At 36.1% G+C, this 12,207-nt stretch overlaps 1 long non-coding RNA gene across 1 annotated transcript; it reads left to right on the top strand.

Annotated features, from left to right (window-relative positions):
* Positions 1 to 11,358: 11,358 nt before the first annotated feature.
* LOC107601916 (uncharacterized) lies at positions 11,359 to 11,969 on the top strand. Its single transcript, XR_001610985.1, has 2 exons — positions 11,359 to 11,452; positions 11,844 to 11,969. It is a non-coding gene; the product is annotated as an uncharacterized lncRNA (long non-coding RNA).
* The last annotated feature ends 238 nt before the right edge of the window (positions 11,970 to 12,207 follow it).

Genomic DNA, 12,207 nt, shown 5'->3' with positions numbered 1-12,207 from the left:
TTCATAAATACGGTCCATTGCTTTGTTCCTGAATGAATCAGCCATTCGAATGAATCCATTGAATGAATGAGTCAGTCATTTGTCGCCACCTGTTGGCAGTTTGTTTAATTTTTAAAGTATCTTTTCAGTTCCTTAAATCATTTAATATTTCTATATTCAACATTTATAAAACATTAATCTTAACATGAATTTATGGATTTAATTGCACTCATGCCACCTCTGATCCTCATTAAATGTCTGAAAATACACCTACATGCCACTTTTGTGTTCTTCTGTGCCACCTCTGTACAAATTAATTTTAATACTGATTTAATTTGATTAGTAACTTATTCTTCTTATTCTGCTTGTTCTTATTCTGTGAATTTTTAAAAAGCTTATAAAATATCATTTTTAAAAAATTTGACACAAGATTACATGCTTTTAATAAAGTTAGAAAAATGCCATTACAAAGGCAAAAACTAAATTCCACTGTAAATCACTTTAAGGAGTCAAATATCACCTCGTAATGGGAAGGCTAATTTTTGATCAAATTTTGGATTATTGATTAGAAGGTGCTTCTACATGTTTGACTGTGCTCCTAAATTTTTCAAGTTAGGAGCACAAGTGCTCCTAAAAAGAAAAATAAGCGTAGAGCCCTGTTTAATCTATTTTAATATAATAGAATTGAAAATAATGCAAAATTTACTTTTGGCCATGGCCTGCAAACAAGTTAGATTTTTGGCCCTTCATATTAAAAAGCTTGGGCACCTCTGGTTTAAAGACACCAGTCTTATCACTAGCCTAATTTTAAAAAATGATTTTGAACCATGATTTATTTTGTGAGGGATGGGGGGAGGACTATGATTTATGTTTTTTTTTGTTTTTTTTTTAGCATTTTAATCTAATTAGAGTTAAATTATTTTGATATATTATACATTCAGATACGTTAAAGTCATTTGGCCCCTTGGAAATTTGCTAGTGGGTCCCAGCCCCCTGGATGAGAACTACTGGAGTAGATTGTATAGATTTCATTTTTGTTTTATATTAAATTTATGCCACAGATGTTACACATGGTGTCATTTTAATGACAAATGTCAAGAGTGCATTATCGTAACAGACATCTTTCATTAAAATTATGCCATATTCTTACTGCACGGAGGTATGCAAATATGGATGCAGTAAATTGCTGAATGCACCTTTAAGCGCAAAAAAATATGTTCTAGTAGAGACTGTTGTGGTGATTTTAATTGGGGATAAAGCTGCGAGTCACCTCCAGGAGATTATTGAAGAAAACAAGAAAGCACAGTAAAGGTGGTCGTTTTTTGCCGTTAACGTACTCTGATCCCTGAAGCCTTCAAAAGCTCAAAGCATGGCTGAGAGCCCAGCTCTTCTGCCGCTTATTAATATAAACACGTGATTCATCTGTGAGAAGGAAATGTAAAACAGGTCGAAGAGCTATTTACTGAATGTGTCTTCATGAGCAGTCATATTTTACAGAAGTAACTTCAGAGAGTTACATTTTTCAGGTCATCAGCAAGATCAAAACATTGAAACAAGCCCTTATGTCCTTCAGGCAGATCTGAATGTGCTGGAGAGGCACTAATTGAGCAAAATAATACAATTAAGGCTAAATCCTTCATTAACGAAGTGTTCAAGGTTGCTTACTCTGTGAAGAATTGACTCTTGGCTGGAGACTGTTATCATGCTGATTTAAAAGGAGCAGTGTGTTAACAAGCAATCAATTATGCCCCTCAAAGTGTAGATGTGCGTGTTTGGCAAGGCAGGGCAGGCATGATGAAGGGTTAATGCATTTATATTTACTACACCCCACTGGGGTGCCAATGCAGAGGCGGGATATAGGAAATGTCAGTAGGCACAACAGTATTCACAGATTTGTCGCCTTCGTTTAGATGTTTTCATTCAGCTAACCACATCTGTAAAGTCATGTACACAGAAGATCCAGTTCTGCTTAGAGGTTTTTAGACAACTAGTAAGTGTAACACATTTGCTTCTTGGTTGACCAGGTAATTTTGGCTTATTCTTTACTGTGGTTTCTTTCATTTGATTGCCATAAAGGTAGCTGTTTGTTCATCCTAGGCTTTTAGCCAGCAGGTGTCACCCTGCAGAGTTTGCTGAGCAGACTTGAGACTTGAAGGGATATTAAGATCTGTCATAATTTACCCGTTTATGTCATTCCAAATCTTTATCAGTTTCTTTCTTCTGGGGAACAAGAAAATATTTTGAAAAATGAATTATCAAGATGTTTTGTGTTCTGCAGAAGAAAAATTTGTACAGGTTTGGAATTACATGAAGGTGAGTAAATGATGACAGAATTGTAATATTTAGGGTGAACTATCACTTTATCCTTTTAGTACAGTGGTTCTAAACCAGGGGTCGGGGGCCCGTAGGGGGCTTTAAAAACATCTAAGGGGCCTCAAAATGACTTAAAAATAATTTAAGAGTAAACAAGCGTTAAAATATGTAGAATGTTAAAAAACATTTTGTGCACAGTTTTCTAGTTTCTAGACAGGAATAAAATTAGTAAAATAAAAAAATATATATTATATATTCTTATCTGGTAAATTAGGAACAAAAAATACAAAAAGTCATAGGATGTTGTTGTGGACAACGGGAAGCCTTGGAGTCAAAAGGGTTGAGAACCACTGCTTTAGTGAACTATTACTTTCTAGTGCAGTGTAATTACTTGGCACAAGCACAAAATTAGAAATATAATATGGATTTTTTTGGAATGCTTGTGATAATGAGGAGGAATGACATTTGGTAGATGTAGGGTTTAGGTTAATGACTGTAGTCAGGACTTTTCTTCTGCTATTCATCATTTTAATGGTTTCTCTGTAGCCAGTTATGATCAGATCCATTATAAGCAGACACGTTAATAAATAACAATGAAATCAGATTTGTGTGTGAAAGTAGATAAACTGGCTTGAGAAAATGGTGAATAATGGGTTTAAAGACACTAGCGCAACAATGGGAGTAGATTATTATTATTTTTTTTTTTAGTTTATCACACTTATCTTGCAGAAGCTCTTCAGAAGATTTGGTTTCTGCTGATTATAAAGCACATTTTGAACCCTGAGTCCCTTCCATAGGCCAATGTATTGCAGGATAGACAGTGAACAAGTGAACACTTTTGTCAAGAGAACTCTATCCTACTGTGTTCCTTGCTTTTTTGATTACTTGTTTGCATTCATTTTTAAAGACCTGAATGCTTAAGTGCAGTATCCAGCTACACTTCTGTCTGTTATCTCTGCAATCACAGCAATACCCTCCCTCTCAAAGTAGCAAAAATGCATCACTAAGAAAGACAGTCTTTTGCACCCTTTCAGTTCTTTGTAAGTGTCTACACAAAAAGAGTGTGAGAGAAAGAAATAGAGTCAGTGGATCAGAAAGAAGTTGAGGCTGGTGTATTATTTCACTTGTGACACTTCAAATGAATGCAGATGGTGGTTGGGTAAAATTACAACAAAGTGTGGGTGTCCCTTTTTTCTCAGGTCTGTGACTGATATGTGGATAAGATGTGTAACAATGAGCCTGCTGGTCCTGACATTCTCGGTCTCTCTAAAAAAAAAAGTCTTTGTCAATCAAAAACGTGCTGGTCTGAGCTGTGGCACAGTGGTAGTGCACAAGCTCAGGGTTATAGTGCTCCTGTGGGGACGCAGCTTTGGAAATGTTGTCAAACCAAAAAATAAAAAAACGGAAATATTTTCCATGCTATCTTGTGTTTCCATGTTCCAGAAGTGTGACCAGGTAGCATCCAGTCATGAAAAACCTGCCAGGCGTATCCTTTAGGCCCACATCTACATCTGCTGAGCTCCAAAGAAAGCTGTAGATTTCCACAGGATTGAAATTCTTAAAATCCCTGTTCCCTGTCTGGATGTTTCTTTAAAAAATTTGGATATTTTAGTAATGCTTGAAGTTACAGTACCAGTTATCTCCGTTTACCACATTTTCCCTCAAAAACTGTGCTAATATACGGTATAGAAATAACAGTCAGGGCCAATTGGGTCGGATTACCCCGAAGTGTTAAAAAAAAAAACAATTGTCAGAAACTGACATTTTTTTTTAACTCTTCTCTGGTGACGTGTTTTGATCGTGTCAGTGTCTATTTTGTGGACATGGAAAAGCTACAATAGGTAAACGTGTCAGCTGTGTGAACGCTAACAATACTGATTTCTTGATTTGAATCAATCTTAGTTTTGTTGACCTGATATGGATTCTCAATCTTAGTCTGTGCTGTTTTCTGTTGATGCATGAACAAAACTAAACATTACTTGTAGTGTGCCTGCCATCCAATTGTTACTTTTGATATGAAACAAAGTCTCAAACAATAAAAATGTATTATTGTAAAATGTAAATGTTTTTGGATAAATAAACTTTAATTTTGGTTTCTGTGATTCAGTAAAAATCATTTTTTTTCATTCATTTTTACATTGCAAGCAACTGTACAGAAAATAATTTAAGCATTCAAATAAGTTTTTTTTTTTTTAAATACCATTTGAATAATTTAATAAAAATGATACTACTTTTTGGAAGTTGCATTCATAATCCACTCGTCTCAGAATGGTCTGTGTTTACGAATCATCTGCACACTTCTTTGTGCACTCTCAAGGGGATGCTGGTAAAAAGATGGAGATGGGTGTGACTGGGTTCCCATGATTCCATTTATTCTACTTGGTATATAGAGCCTCAGGCATCTACTGCATTCATGAGTTGCTGCTCAGTAAACGGCCTCCGATTCTTATTGATGTCATGAAAGAAGCGTGAGAGCATCAGGCGTCCATTAATGTCTCTTTAACACAGCCTGTGAGCACGAGTGAATGGTTCAGCTCAGCCAAGTAATACCATTGATCTGCTCTCATAAGCTTGAAGTCCAGCAACAACCCTACTCGGGCATCTGACTTGATCATGTAAATCATGTTATGTATTTTATTTATTTTATCATTAAGAAACTGAATCTCTATATTTTTTTCGGTCTGGACCCTATAAATCACCCAGAAACCCTGGTAATCAAATAGGAACCCACTAAAATCACTCAGAAGCTCTTAGCAAACACCTAGCAAGGCTTAGGCAGCAACCTCACAATACTGTGACATTGTGATGGCGACTTTTGCATGGGCAAGCACTGCTCACTATTCTTCAAATATAAAATGATACTATCAGGTTTTTGTGTTTTCATGACTGGGTGTCTAAATGTGCACTTAAAGGAATTTGATAGGTCAGTCTCATGCACTGCATTACAGAAAGTTCACATGCCCTTATACATACTAATGCGAAGGATATAGGAAAACAATATTAAGGGCATTTTGTCATCACAGACCTGTATTTGGCCATTAAGTTTGATATTAAGGTTGCACCAGAATGACTTGAAAATGGTTTTCTTTAATGGCAGATCAAATCCGTTGATGTGAATTTTAAAGTATAAATCATCTTTTAATTCTGGCTAATTTTAATGTGTGTTGTTGTTTTTTTCCCTTCTTCTTTTTCCATTGTAACCACTGAGGGCAGGACTCAATTAATTCATTAATTAATACATCAAATGTAAATATAAATAAGAATTCAATCATAATATAAAAACACACACACACACACACACACACACACGCACACACTAATCCAACAGAAAAAAAATCCTTATTGTTAGGATCTAGATCTTAGAATAATGTGAAAACTTGACATGCTGGCTAACAAAATGTGCTGCTCCATATCAGACATTAATAAAAACCTAATAAAGACTAACATGGGACTAAATGATAATAAATGAAAACATGAGAGTGACAGCCAGATGGCGATATTGCCAAATAAAAGAAATGCTTTCCTCATTTGTTCAGCTTTAACAAATGAAGTAGAGCAGGACCAGCTTTCTCCTTGGATTCTTTGTGTACATTCAAATATACATAATATGAGCTTTCAAAACACAGACTCAAGACCTCGGTCTTCACTAAAGCTGTGAGTTTAACTGTTTACTGGGCAATAATATAGCCAAGGTCTATGTTAATGACAATCGTTGACTTTGTTGATAATTATTATTTAAGGTACACACTAAAAAATGTTATGTATATATAGACATATATAATCTTTATTTCATTTTTTGTGATTTTATTCTTTATTTTATAATCTGTTTTTCTATGCTTTCTTCTAAGTTGTCTCACTGTGATTTTTTTGTCATCTGTGCAGGTGTTCCAGCACATAAACTGTATATAATTTGTGGTTATTACTGTGAACCTTAAAACTGACAGGATTATGCCTTATAGCAGAGGTAGTAGAGCTTCATCTAAACTCACATCAAAGCCTAAGTAAATATAGAGCACAGGGTGATATTGGGTCATATCACCCCATCTTCCCCTTTATTTCCCCCCCATGTTAAATACTTTTTGATGTATTTTTAAAGCCCATACTGCCCTGTTTTGTTGAACTAGAGTTCAGAAATCCTTTTAGGACATTTGATTTACCTGTTCAAACATTTCTAATAACTGGTCGAATGAGTGTTAATTGTAAATATAGTAAATATAGCAATTTGCAATCATTAATGTGCATTCCTCATTCTCATCACAAAACTTTCATTTAGTAGTTCAATCTAAACCTATTTAAACAAATCCTGTGCAGGAATTTTTAAACTGGGGTCAGCAGAAAATTGCAGGACAAAAAGTTGTTTAGACAAATATGTATTGTGAAAATAACTACACATATTGATTTAAAATATTAATAATTATTTGTAATTATTCATAATATTTTCCAAGAAATTATTTGAATAATTTAGCTTTAGAATTATACAATAATTTATGCATGTATGTATGTGTGTGGGTCACCTTTAAAACATTACTCTATTTCCCCCCCAAAAAAATATTATCTGCCTTAATAGTTTAGGAAGTTGTTTTTTTGGAAGGGGGATCATTACATGTGGGGGTACTTCCTTGGCAACAAAAAATTTGAAAACCACTGCCATATAAGTGGGATTTCCATAAGGCACCTCAAATAACCTTCCCCAGCAGCTTTCCACCTATTTTCCACCTCTAGGCATTGATGTGATTGACACATGGGTTTGTTAATGATTATTCCATGTTTCCATTGCTGTTCCTCCGTGAGCTAATAATAATAGTTCTCGGAACGTGCCACGGTAGCCTATATAGGCCTGTTTGCTCCCTTAAGCTAATCCCTCCTGAAAAAGAGTTCCGATCTACAGCAAACTGCACGCCTGCCGCCCTCCCTCCTTCTCTCTTGCAGTAGGACTGACATGAGGGAACACATCCCATTAGCCGCCTACGCTCGCTCTTCTCCTCATGGATAAACCAGCTGCACACCACCTCCAGTGCACCCCCAAACAATGGCACTCAGAAGGCACATTCTTCTCTATTCATATGTTCTGTAGGCTCCTAACACCGGCCGCACATTTCTCCATTCTCTACATAATCATTATTCAATATAGCTAAGCTTCCTCTGAACTGCTCGGGCAAAGCCTAAACAAGTTCTGTCATATGACGGCTTAAGTCCTGCTTATCATACACTTTCCCTCAGACTGTCATGGTTGGAGGAACTGAGACTAAAGCCAAACACCATTTCCAGTAAAGCCATTAGATCCTGGAGAGAGTAGGAGGATGTTATAATTGAGCTAAGACTGAGCAGATATATGATCTCTGCTGTAACACTATCTTCCTAAAGTACAATGCGGCGATATAAGAGATTGTTGTCATCAGGGGAGGCAATTAAACATAAAGAAAGGAGAAAAGAAATAGGTGAATTGAACTACGGTATACAGTATATACCACTTCAATGTCAGTCGGCGGAATCGGTGGAATCAAAGCTCCCCTGGGAGGAAACCGACTCCACTTCAAATACTGGTTTTGCTGGTACAGTATATGGGCCTTGCATTAGTTTCCTCTTAAAGTAGTTCACTCAAAAATAAAAATGGCATAAACCTGTATAACTTACTTTCTTGTGCAAAACATGAAGAGATTTTGAAAAATATTTCAGCTGTTTGTGGATATAATGAAAGTCAATGGCATCCAAAACGTTCAAGCTCCAAAAAGAGCATACACTGTGGTTCAAAAGTTTGAGGTTGGTAATATATTTTTAGTGCTGGGCAATGATTAATCGCATCCAAAATAAAAGTTTTTGTTTATATAATATATGTGTGTGTACTATGTATATTTATTATGTATATATAAATACACAATCATGCATGTATATATTTAAGAAAAATGTGTGTGTGTGTCTTTATATATACATAAATATACACAGTACTCACACATATATTATATAAACAAAAACTTTTATTTTGGATGCGATTAATCATGATTAATCATTGCCCAGTACTAATTCTTTTTATGTTTTTTTTATGTTATGCTCACTCAGGCTACATTCATTTGATCAAAAATACAGTAATATTGTGAAACATTTTTACAATTTAAAATAACTTTTGTATTATCTTTTTTAAATTTAATTTATTACTGTAATAGCTGTGCTACATTTTCAGCAGCCTTTAGTTTATAGCATCACATGATCCTTCAGAAATCATAGTATGCTATTTTGTTGCTCAAGAAACCATTCTTATTATTGTCAATGTTACAAACAGTTGTGATGCCTAATATTTTGAGTAAGCTGTGACCATTTATTTATTTATTTTTAATTTTTTGACGTGATCTGAGCTAACTTTGCGATCGTTAGATGTAATCACTATTGATATCGCAAATTAATGTTTTTTTTATTATTTTTTTTTTCAATTGGTCAGAACAAAACTGGCAGACATGTTACTTGTCTCAATTTTACGGTGAAACATCTTATTTTGGACATACTTCTAAGACGTAGTATCTGTAATTCTGAGGTACAGTAAATATCAGTGTTAATTTTGACAGCAAATTTTGATTTAGGTTTAGTCATAGTCTTTTGACTAAAATGCCATTTCGTTTTAGTCATATTTTAGTCGTTTGAATTGTTTTTAGTTTTAGTCTAGTTTTAGTCGACTAAATATCATAAGATTTTAGTCAACTAACTCTACAGTAAATTTAGTCTGCTAAAATTGAATGGGTTTAGTTACAGTGCATTTATTAAGCATTTCTCTAAAATTTCCAAACTCATTATATAGGTTTGATATTAAGGTTTTATCATGAGACACCGATTTAACTGTGGTGACACACAACATGCCTTTATGTTAAAATTAAATCATAAAGAACAAGAGCATGGTCTTCTTTTTAATGAAGAGGTTCACTTAAGACGTAATCAACTGTGTTTACGTGAATACTCGTCAAAACGGACAATTCAACATCATTTTGTGTGTAATTCTCCTTTAATGCGATGCGAAAGAGTACTCGCGCGCTGTGAGACGCGCTTTCTGTGTGTATGTTTTAGTGTCTGTGCTCAGAAAACCGGACTGAATTGAGTTCTCTCTTGCACCGTCAGATTTATCCATATGTCTGCTCTTCTCTTACTCCCACATATTGACATTTTTTAATGTTTTATGCGACGTGCAGCAAGTGTATGTTAGCTTATGTCCTGCCGGTTCATATGTATGTATCTAACCTCCGAACCACGCAGCAGATTTGTTCTGAATGAATCTCTTCCTAAATCGTCCGTCCCTAACATTTTCGTCAAATTTTTATTCGTTGACGAAAATGCCAATAGATTTACGTCATAGTTTTTGTAATTCAAAAAGAGTTTATTGTCTCATTGTCGTCGGTGAAACAAATGTCGTTGACAAAAATTATGATGAAAATTAGTCATCAACGAAATTAACACTGGTAAATATCCACACTGGTGCTTGACTGACAGCCCACACATACACCTCAAAACATTAGATTAATCCGCGGTGAAGAGCTGTGCCGAAGCATAACCCACGTAAAGAAGACAATTCTGCAAATAATTGCAGGTTTTAAACAGATGGCGACAAAGAGGCAAAGCTCACAGACTGCAGCATTTATTTGAAATATAAACTTTTTGAAACATTGTAAATGTCTTTACTTTTGCTTTTGATCAATTTAATGCATCCTTAATTATTTATTCAGTATTATTTAATATTATGATTATTATTCATTTCCTTTAAGGAGAGCTGTGATTATCTTAACATAATGGCAGATTTGTGTCAGTAGGCTATAGCAACTGGCCAAATGTCCTTGGTGATGTGAAACACTATGTTCTTATGTATTGTTATTTAAATCAAATTATCAGGATCTGAGCTTTTAAGTAGGCACACACGCTCCATAGAAACCAAAAACAGGAGTGTATTATGATTTAGGCCGATCCCTTCCTTACAAAGTCTTTTTTTTCCAGGATTACCAAAGCCATGGCCTGATTGAGAGAAAAATGCTAACATGTATGAGCAGGCGGTCTGACCCCTCCACTGATTTCTGGGCACACACAGGTGTGATGATGTACAGGAAACTATCCAACGCTGAACAAAAGATCCAAATGCAACCCCAAGGCACAAATGCATCGGCATTCAGGAACACATTGTTGTCGTGCACCGTCCGTGGCTGACAAACCTGCAACGCAGCTTTCAAATAACTTAAGCACTATTGCACTATTTACCCTGTGTTTATACAGAACGGATGCAGAATTCTTAATTATTATTAATAAATTGTTCCCTGGTGGTCTTAAATGCCAAACAATGAAAGGCACGTACAGGATATCAGCTGTTTTAAAGCATAGTACATTTACGGTTATCACGATGGGAAACAATCAAACTTGTCGAGAGCTTTTAATACCTCGTTCTTTGTTGACGCTTCCTGCTGGTCACCCAGTCTCATTGCTGGGACATGTTTGCATAGAGCACCACCCTTATCGGGGCCTGTCTACCAAAAGCCGGCCGAGCCCGGCGAGTGACAGCAGGAGCACGTACAGTGGAGGGCAGATAAAGGCGGTGCTGTTTAAATAAAGAGCGGCGGCAGTAAAGTGGGCTCGGAGGAAGGCCGCATTCTACCTCTAGTACAATGGAATCATTCTTCAGACCTGGGGACAGAATAATATTGCCCTTCTGAAGCGAGTGGCACAGGAAAAGAGGGAGCCTCGAGGGAGTTACCCAAAACTCTCTGGCTTTATTTACAGCCGTCCGGTCACTGACTTACTGCTGGCACCCATGGGAGGTCTGCAGATTCAAAAGCGCTGCACGACAAAACACCCTGGCTAGGCCTTGACTCTGGAAATCTTTTCTCAAGGCCTTGCAAGTGTGGCTGCCTCAGCCGAGGAATTGTTGTGCAGCATCAGGATCTTTTGATGGATTTACAGCTACATGACATGTGTTTGCTTAAAGATTGATTTTGAGTTTTATTGAGGAGTACAATGGCTGAGCTGAAGATGTCCTTGTATTTGAACACACAGTGCTTCTGAATTATTTTTAACACAATAAATTCTCTGGCTTTCAGGGGTGAAAATGGCATTTCAGGACTCTGACCAATGGATGGCGCTTATCCCTCAGAAAGTTGCAGACTTATCACGTCCCTTCTGTAAAGACTGTCGCTGAAAAGTAAGTAGCTGTGTGATAAATATCTTACGTAGATGAGAATCAGCTTGGAGGGCATAGGCATTATACATATTAGTGTGTATGAGTGTGTGCCATATGTGATCAACAGTTTACTGTAAGACCATCTTTGACTAATCAATTTACACTAAATATTGATGTGCAAATGTACAGGAAGAGATAAGCAGCAAATATACAACATTTTCTCCTTGTAAATAGTGGTCATTGTGGATGAGAAGATACAGCATTCTGGACTGTATTTGTCATGATTTTCATTGTAACCTCCCATGCCTGTTCCAACAAAGACAAACCTTAACCTTTTATCTTTCTCAGTCTCTCACCTTTTTGGAATATGGAGAATTTATTTTATTTTATTATTTTTTTTTAACCACCGCAGGTGTCTTGCTCTCTCCAAGCCAGAGGTGAAAATGAATGCTGGTAGTTCAGTGGGGGTGTGAAACTGTTTCTTCACACTGATAATGAATTCTGCCCCATAGTGATTAAAAGAGGTTTTGAATACCCAGATAATTTCTGCATGTGTTTTACACTCAGTTTCGATAATGAATGTGATGATCTAAGGCTGCCTTTCAAAGGCTTTTCCCCCCTAGAACAGGATTCATATTATCTGAATAGTGCTGTATCTACTTTTCTGCTCTACTTTTCATTTTAGCCTCAGATGATTCTGGGCTCTGATTGAGCCTGTTTTGGACTATATTAAACCTTGAGGCAACATTTTACAATAAAGTTCCATTCATTAGTGT

The sequence above is a fragment of the Sinocyclocheilus grahami genome, unplaced genomic scaffold (assembly GCF_001515645.1).
Source record: "Sinocyclocheilus grahami isolate Dianchi unplaced genomic scaffold, SAMN03320097.WGS_v1.1 scaffold314.1, whole genome shotgun sequence".
Taxonomy (NCBI): Eukaryota; Metazoa; Chordata; class Actinopteri; order Cypriniformes; family Cyprinidae; genus Sinocyclocheilus; species Sinocyclocheilus grahami.
This window is presented reverse-complemented; position numbering and strand designations above follow the sequence as displayed.